Genomic DNA, 9,032 nt, shown 5'->3' with positions numbered 1-9,032 from the left:
GCCAACACTCATACTTTGACAATATTTAAAGGACAATTTGCTTGTGATTAATCTTATATAAAGAAAGATTGTATTTTATAAATAATTGAATGACAAGAAATGGAATGTTGTGATTACTTCGTACAATGACCCTTATTACAAACTCTTCAAGACAATCTGTGCTACAATGTTTTTCCGTAGGGACATCTAAAACTCTTTCAGAGATCTGTATTTCTAGACCTGAAAAAGACTATAAGCATTAAAAGCAAACAAAGAATGATATATGTGTAAAGTAATACCAACAGTGCCGACAATCAAAATAGTTAGATTAAGATCGTTAAATGATTTGTTTCCTTGAAAACTTCTCTTACTATTCCTCAACACCTGAATCTTTTGTATCAAGTCCAAACTATAATATAATTGCCGAATTATTCCACTTTGATTTCGTTGTATTCAATTCCATGGAATATATGCATTCGGTGACGACATATTGTCGATTTCGTAATGGATTCCCAAAACAATTATATTTTACCAAATTGTTCCGAGTCCAATACAAAGTGCGAAAAAGAAAATAAGATTATGATGCAATTTACGTATATTAAGCTTATGATAATAATATGATAATAAACAGTTCTTTTATACTCGTACATTTCCAAACGCTAATTCGCCACTATTAAGCACCATCAACATAATACCTTCTAAAGTGACGGATGCTCTCCGTCCTTTCAAAATAGGAAAAACCACAGGTTCAGATGCTATAAAATAATATTGTGCTTCGCGAAGCAGCTGTTGAACTTTCAGTCCCAATATGCACCTTTTTCAACTTCTCGTAAGTAAAAGCAAAGTTCCCACACAATAGAAAATTGCACATGGTTGCCCAGTTTACAAAAAGAATGACCCGCAAGATGTGTGTAATTATAGATCTATCTCTTTCCTCAGTTCTCTCAGTAAAAGTTTCGAACGCATCATGCATAAGCATATCTTCAACTTTTACTAGGATCTTTTTTTTTCTTTTCAGTCAGGTTTTATTCCTAAAGACTCAACTGTCAATCAACTTACGTTTATTTAACTCTTTTTCTGCGAAGCACTATATGAAGGCAAGGAATTACGAACTGTTTTCTGCGACATATCGAAATCATTTGAGTCTGGCATCGTGGTCTTCTTTACAAATACAAATAAATGAGTGGTATTTCAGGCCAACTACTGATGTGGTTCCAGGACTATCTATCGGATAGCAAACAGTTTGTTGTTCTGTCAGATGTATATTCCTATACTGTCGAATTTTCTGCAGGAGTTTCCAAAGGATAAATACCTGGGCCTCTTCTGTTTTTCGTCTATATCAATGACTTAGTTTCGATATATCATCTCAGATTTGACTTTTTGCCGATGATATTACACTTCATATCTTACACAAGCAAGATTTCATACAACTATACATACTAAATATCATTTATTATAATCAACTGATTCAAAATTGTGGCAAAATTCCATTTCTATTTAACATATCATTCAATAAAAAGTGCAAGTACCTAATCCTTTTCAAGCTTTATTTCTTATTAATAATTGAACTTAAAAAAAGATGCAATCAGTAGTACCTTTATCTTTGATAAAAGCATACTCATCTAAAAATTGTTAACCATTTCATTGCTACAGCGACACGTTACTATTTAATTAGGTAAGTCATGATTATAAGTTTAAACACGTCTGACTCAATAAATTTAGATTGCTAACGGTTAATAATTTACAAAATAACAGAAAAAATAACTCAAATTAATTATAAACGTTTTGAAACTGACACAAATAAAGCCAGTGAAGTTATCAATCAGTAATCATTTAGCCCTCGAGGATAAATACCATTTCAGTAAATACCAAGTCCTGAAATAATCAATGTCGATCGACTAGAAAAAGTGATATTTATTTCTTTGATGTTAATTGAAATTTACACAAAGTTGACGATTAAGGGACGCACATTGCAGATTCAATAAGGAAATCTCTACAGGCTAACCGTTTTTAGATTTAATCTTTTGAAAAAAGAAGTTACACTAGATGTATTTGTTTGGTTAATGATTGCTTTTCATTTAAAATCGCGCCTCTGAAAGTTGTATACATGCATATATATCATAATATCTTATGTTATATTTTAAAGTCAGCATTTGATTTCTTCAACAAAAAGAATACACTGTAAAACTGTGTTGTGGGTAATTTTGCAGACAAATTAAGTATTTGTTAAACCTGAAAATTTATAAATACTTGCACGAAGTAAGTAAAACAGTTTTGCCCTTTACAACATCTTGAATTAAACAAACATGAGCAAAATAATTTAAGTTAAAGCTATACTTTGCTCAAATTTGCTTTGACTTATCACAAGGTAGATATGTTATGTTGAAAATTCTACATTATATAGATGGTCACAATGTAAACATATAGTGACATTAGAAAAACTGGCGTGTTTTAAAAAATACCAACATTAATTGACCTGTTATAGTGAAAGCAGCTTCCCATCCATAGTCAATTTATTCTATTATTCAAATTCGACATATTGTAACGTTTAGACATTTTTACTCAGCTTGTTTTCATTGCTAAAATGATTTTGTGTAACTTACCTAACTATTATGTTATTTGTTTATATTGCGACAATGTATTTTAGTTAACGGTACTTTACAATATACGTTTGGTATACGTATTTTCAATGAACGTTCGAAATCATATAATGTAATAATCGTCTCAGTGATAGTGATCATTCAAATCAGCCAATGAAAATAAAGTCATGCTTGAGCGATCATCTCAGCAGGTATAAATACGGCGATTAAAGCAAAATTATTCAGTCTGCAGAGGAATTCACCGGGACCAGGTTACTTTATGTAATTGAAGCCTCGCTTCATACATAGAGGATAATTTCGTCTACCTAACTGAAGCCTAGCTTCATAGGTAGAAAAGAAGAATTGGCAAAACTAAATACCCTTGTTTATCCAATTGAAGCCTAGCTTCATGGATATAGTGTCGTTATAGTTTAGTTGTGAAATTGTATTTGACTCTGGGTACTTATAGACCACCACATTTCCTGAAAGCCTCGCTATCAGAAAATTGGTAACATATAGGTATTAAAAATCCAGAGTAGATTTAAAACGAATAAGCTTTGTATAGTTGGAACTTTGTTGTAAATCCCTACCAGCAGCTTTTTCTTTCTATCTAAATAGAAGCCTCGCTTCATAGATAGAGAGGTAGTTGCTGGACTATAGGAAATTATCGGGTTGCAGCGTGATATCTATAGTTTTCAATAATTTTATAGTGTTATATTGTAAACATCATCTTTACTATATTGAGCCTTTTTGAGAATTTAATAGTGTATTTCGGAGTGTTAATTCAAGCTGATTGTTTATAATATTTGATCATTTAAAAGTCATTTGTATCTAATCAAACGGCAGGTAGCCCAAAGAAAAAATTATTATATATTCGTTGTACATCCGCTCGGTACACGTTACAAAATTGGTGGCAGCGACGGTGGGATCATATAGATAAAAACACCATTATCTAGCCACACATATTAAAATAGATATTTGTAAAAATGGCTGAGAGTAAAGATTTTAGTAATAGCAATGAGCTTATTTTGTTACACGAAAAACGCAGAGATTTGCAGCACCAAAATGAAGCTTTGAAATTGCAAAATGAAATATCAATACTTGAAAGACAGATTGACAGAATGCAGTTATCTTTTCAAAATCAATATGAAACAAACTATGAAGACAAACAAACGTCAACACCGAAATTTTTAACAAGACAATATGCAACACCTCTATCAGAAAGAAGGCGACGTTTATTACCACCGACCCCAGATAAAAAGCCCTTTAAAATAGAAAGTGTCTTAACCCCATTAGCTGAAAAACAAAGGTTTACGGAATCTCCTTGTGGCTCTGATTTAAATTATCCGAGAGATCGATTGGTTACTTTTCGAAAGAAAAAATCACAGCCAGCAAATAAAACAGAGACCTTACACAGCAACATGCAAATGGATACGTCAAACTCAATTGAAATTAAACGTGACCCTATAAACTCAAATTCAAAACGAAGTGTTATGATGAAGCCAGCTACGTATGATGGAACTAGCTCATGGATAGACTATAAAAAGCATTTTGAGGCATGTTCAGAAATTAATCAATGGACAAACAAAGAAAAAGGTCTTTATTTATCTGTTTCATTAAGAGGTCAGGATCAAGGTGTATTTGGCAATCTGACAAGCAAATCACCAAATTATGATGAACTTGTATTAGCTTTAGAAGAAAGGTTTTCACCACCCAATCAAACTGAATTATATAGAGCTCAACTAAGAGAAAGAAGACAAAGAGCTACAGAATCTTTATCTGAGATGGGGCAGGACATAAGACGTTTGACTAATTTAGCATACCCTTCAGCACCATCAGATGTGAAAGAAACTTTAGCGAAAGAACAATTTATAGATTCTTTGGTCAACGCGGATATGAGGCTTAGAATTAAACAAGCTCGTCCAACTAGCTTGAATGAAGCAGTAAGACATGCTGTTGAGCTTGAGGCTTTCAACAGGGCGGAACGAAAATCCAGGGAAACCCATGGTTATATGAGAAAGTTAAATTCTGATCAGTATGAGTTTCTGAAAAGTGAAGATGACAAATTAGATAGCCTGATAAAATTAGTAGAGGAAATGAAGAATATGTTATCAATGTTTCGACGCAAAAATAACTATCAAACTTTTGATAAAAGAAATCAAAACAATCCGCGATATCAAAATAATAGCACGTCTTCAAGAATATTTCCTAATAGGTCGAATACAAAGTCTTTGAAATGTTATGAGTGTGGTCAGGAAGGTCATTATAAATACAATTGTCGAAAATTCATTAGTAGATCAAAACGAAAAAGTAATGTGTTAGAGAAAGATTGTGAAAATTCGTCTAATTCGTGTGGTTCAGGGTTATTTGTTGAAGCAACCATAAATGGCATTAAAGCTAATTGTTTAATTGATACTGGTGCAACACTTTCAATGATTTCCTCAAGTTTTATAGATAGATGTCAGTTTCAAGTACTTTTAGAACCGTTTGATACAAACATTGTTAATGCCTCTGGAAAACCTTTAGAAATTAAAGGTATGACACATTTAGATATCATAATGAATGATGAAATTTCGACAAATTCTTTTATAGTTTCTAACATAGAGGGAGATGCAATATTAGGATTAGATTTTATGACAGCAAGAAATATTGTAATAGATGTTCCGAATAATCAGTTGACAGCCAATGGTAAAATGATACAAATGAAATGTAGAGGACCGATAGGTTGTGATCGTGTGATTTGTCATTTTTGTGGAATGAAATTTAAAAAGAAAGCTTATATAAGACAGCATTGTAGAAGAATACATAGTTCTGGAATATAAAGAATTAGTAGTATCTAAGAGTGTGTATGCCAAATCTAATTGCTAGAGGCAGCTTAAAAAATATTTTGTTGTAAGTTCATGCGGGGCGCATGTAAAACGGAGGCGTGGGTAGTGTAACGTTTAGACATTTCTACTCAGCTTGTTTTCATTGCTAAAATGATTTTGTGTAACTTATTTAACTATTATGTTATTTGTTTATATTGCGACAATGTATTTTAGTTTACGGTACTTTACAATATACGTTTGGTATACGTATTTTCAATGAACGTTTGAAATCATATAATGTAATAATCGTCTCAGTGATAGTGATCATTCTAATCAGCCAATGAAAATAAAGTCATGCTTGAGCGATCATCTCAGCAGGTATAAATACGGCGATTAAAGCAAAATTATTCAGGCCAGCCCGCATAGCTCAATCGGTTAGAGCGCGAGACTTGTAATCTCGACATTGTGGGTTCGATTCCCGGGCTGGCCAACTAAAATTACTAATCAGTCTTTCGGATGAGACTTTAAATCGAGGTCCCGTGTATGGGTGCTTAAACACTTGGCACGCTAAAGAACCAGGAGAAGCTTCTGGAACTGGGGCATCTTTCTGTATCTGTAATTGCACTATCCTCCGAAAAATAAAATGACTAATACTCTTCTGGAGGGCTCGCCCATATGGGCAACCGGTGGCGAGTATAAATAAACGCAAATACACACACAAAATTATTCAGTCTGCAGAGGAATTCACCGGGACCAGGTTACTTTATGTAATTGAAGCCTCGCTTCATACATAGAGGATAATTTCGTCTACCTAACTGAAGCCTAGCTTCATAGGTAGAAAAGAAGAATTGGCAAAACTAAATACCCTTGTTTATCCAATTGAAGCCTAGCTTCATGGATATAGTGTCGTTATAGTTTAGTTGTGAAATTGTATTTGACTCTGGTTACTTATAGACCACCACATTTCCTGAAAGCCTCGCTATCAGAAAATTGGTAACATATAGGTATTAAAAATCCAGAGGTAGATTTAAAACGAATAAGCTTTGTATAGTTGGAACTTTGTTGTAAATCCCTACCGGCAGCTTTTCTTTCTATCTAAATAGAAGCCTCGCTTCATAGATAGAGAGGTAGTTGCTGGACTATAGGAAATTATCGGGTTGCAGCGTGATATCTATAGTTTTCAATAATTTTATAGTGTTATATTGTAAACATCATTTTTACTATATTGAGCCTTTTTGAGAATTTAATAGTGTATTTCGGAGTGTTAATTCAAGCTGATTGTTTATAATATTTGATCATTTAAAAATCATTTGTATCTAATCAAACGGCAGGTAGCCCAAAGAAAAATTTATTATATATTCGTTGTACATCCGCTCGGTACACGTTACAATATTTGGTAGGAATTTCAAAGATTTCAATAGATTTCTGTGATATAAACGATCATAGAATATCTTTAATATTTTTAATGTAATGTCATAGTAACCTTGTTTTGTATTTATTTTAATTACTTTGCAATGTAATTGATCCAATCTCTGCTTAAATCTGTCAAGATATAAACGCCTTACACTCCGTAAGTACATTTCCTTAGCTAAAACCTTGCATGATAATAAAATATCTGCGTTTTCTAACCCCTATTCAGTGATGGCTAGAATTCTTCGACTTTCAGAAAATAAGTATCGCTTTAATTGCGGACAGTTTAATGAGTAAAAGAAAGACATTGCAATAATGTTATTGTAATGGAATTTTCTATAGTGTGAACCGATTTTAAGCGCACGATTATCAATTAAAACCTTTCTTTTGTTGATAACGAAAACAAACAAAATCTGTATAATTCAATTTATAACTGTTTTAAGACCTTTAAATTTAAACATTTTATTTTTGAAAAGTATGTGATTTTAAAGTTGAAGTCAGATTCGAAACTTGTTTACCTCTACTACCAAATATTTTACGAAGCATGTTCTTCCTCGTATATTAAACATTGGTTATAAAAAGTATAATTTAAAGATGTTTTCCTTATTTCTATCTCATGTAACTTTAATATTTCATACTATATTTAGTGTTTTGAAGGTATTGAACATAAATATACATTATTTATGTGTGCGTAGACATTAATGTTCAAAAGAAGCTTATGATACATTTTAGTTAGAAACACGCAAAAATCGTTAGCAAAATGTTTACGGACTGTCATTTAGCATAACGTAAAAGCTTAATATCTAAATGTATCCGTGAATCACGTCGTATGTACAATGTTTGCATAGACCAACATACATTTCTTTTTATTATCAGCAATACGCAAAGAAAGGATTTAGTATCGAGCATAAAAAAGTATTTACTATTTACCTATGAGTAACCGTGGATTTAATGTAAACCTTTAATACGTGTGGAAATAGTAAATGAGTGTTTGTGAATTTAATACGTTTGCGCTGTTGAAATTATCAAAAGATATATTGTGTGCTAGCGTTTGACTGTTTTACAAGAAATTCAATTGAAGAAAAAGAAATCATTTGTTATTGAACCAATTATAACTTCAGTTTCCAAAGGATTTAAATCAATCCAAATACATACAAAACTTGTATAGATTTTTCTTTCGTTTCTTATTGTTCACGTGTTTTAGATGAAAAGTAAACAAGTTAGCGTACATAATAACTAGACTATCTTTTTCCAATTAAGATTAAATTAAAATAATAGCATAAAGTCCATGAACCAATTTATCTGTTATCCGTGAATTACATTGTAAGGATCTGACATTCTAGTATAATTCTGGAATGTGCTTACAACAGAACTTTAAAGCCAAGTGACATTATGAAATCCTTTAGCTTCATATATTGTTGACTTCTACAAGAAAAAGATTCACTTACCTGATTGATCTGAAGGAACACTGTATTGACACTTATTGACTTTGCAATTTAAGCTCACATAAATGTTAAACTTACGTTATTGTATAGCAGAAAACTGATTTTCCCTTAACATATTCTGTGTAGCAGACGTCCAATGACAGACATCTTTGAAATCTGTCACTTCATAATTTATATTGAAGATTTCTTATTGTTAATATCAATTTCAGTCAAATTCAATTCAAGAACGTAATTTATGTAAAGATTATGATTTATTAAGGTCCGAAATCCTTAAGTATTCACTACATGTTTTTGTATAATAACAATTTTGTATGTAGATTTTATATGATATTTCAATATGGCCGCCATTAAAAAATCCAAGGTTTCAGATTCAGAAATCCTGCCGTCTGTCCATAAGAGGATTTCCGGATTTCTGGTGTTTCATTAGTGGATTTCAAACTTCGAACCTTATAGATGTCAGAATCCAACCAATGCTGTCACTTCGGTCTTGACCTCCAAGTAATGTGAATAAAGTTTTAAAACCGCCAAAGTTCAAATTCAGTAAACATCTTACAAACGACATTGTTATCCAATCTTGTAAGTTGGTATGTATTTATGTCCAGTATTATTAATTCACTAGACACGGTTGTTGCCGAAAAACTTATTATATAATTAGAAAACTGTATAAGAATTGTATTTATTTTCCCCATCCTGACACACATTTACAACATATATACATGACAGGCAATTTCTAACAGATAACTAATGACAAATTCAAAGACTATATTCATATCGACTTCAAAAAGATATCCCACTTTCAGTTTCAGTCGATC

General features: G+C 32.0%; 1 non-coding gene across 1 annotated transcript; it reads left to right on the top strand.

The window, feature by feature from the left end:
• Positions 1 to 5,776: 5,776 nt before the first annotated feature.
• On the top strand, positions 5,777 to 5,855 carry Trnat-ugu (transfer RNA threonine (anticodon UGU)). Its single transcript has one exon. It is a non-coding gene; the product is annotated as a tRNA-Thr (tRNA).
• The last annotated feature ends 3,177 nt before the right edge of the window (positions 5,856 to 9,032 follow it).

The sequence above is a fragment of the Ruditapes philippinarum genome, unplaced genomic scaffold (assembly GCF_026571515.1).
Source record: "Ruditapes philippinarum isolate M1 unplaced genomic scaffold, ASM2657151v2 ctg1263_1_1_1_1, whole genome shotgun sequence".
Classification (NCBI taxonomy): domain Eukaryota; kingdom Metazoa; phylum Mollusca; class Bivalvia; order Venerida; family Veneridae; genus Ruditapes; species Ruditapes philippinarum.
Note: the sequence above shows the minus strand (reverse complement) of the source record. Positions and strands in the feature narration are given on the sequence as shown.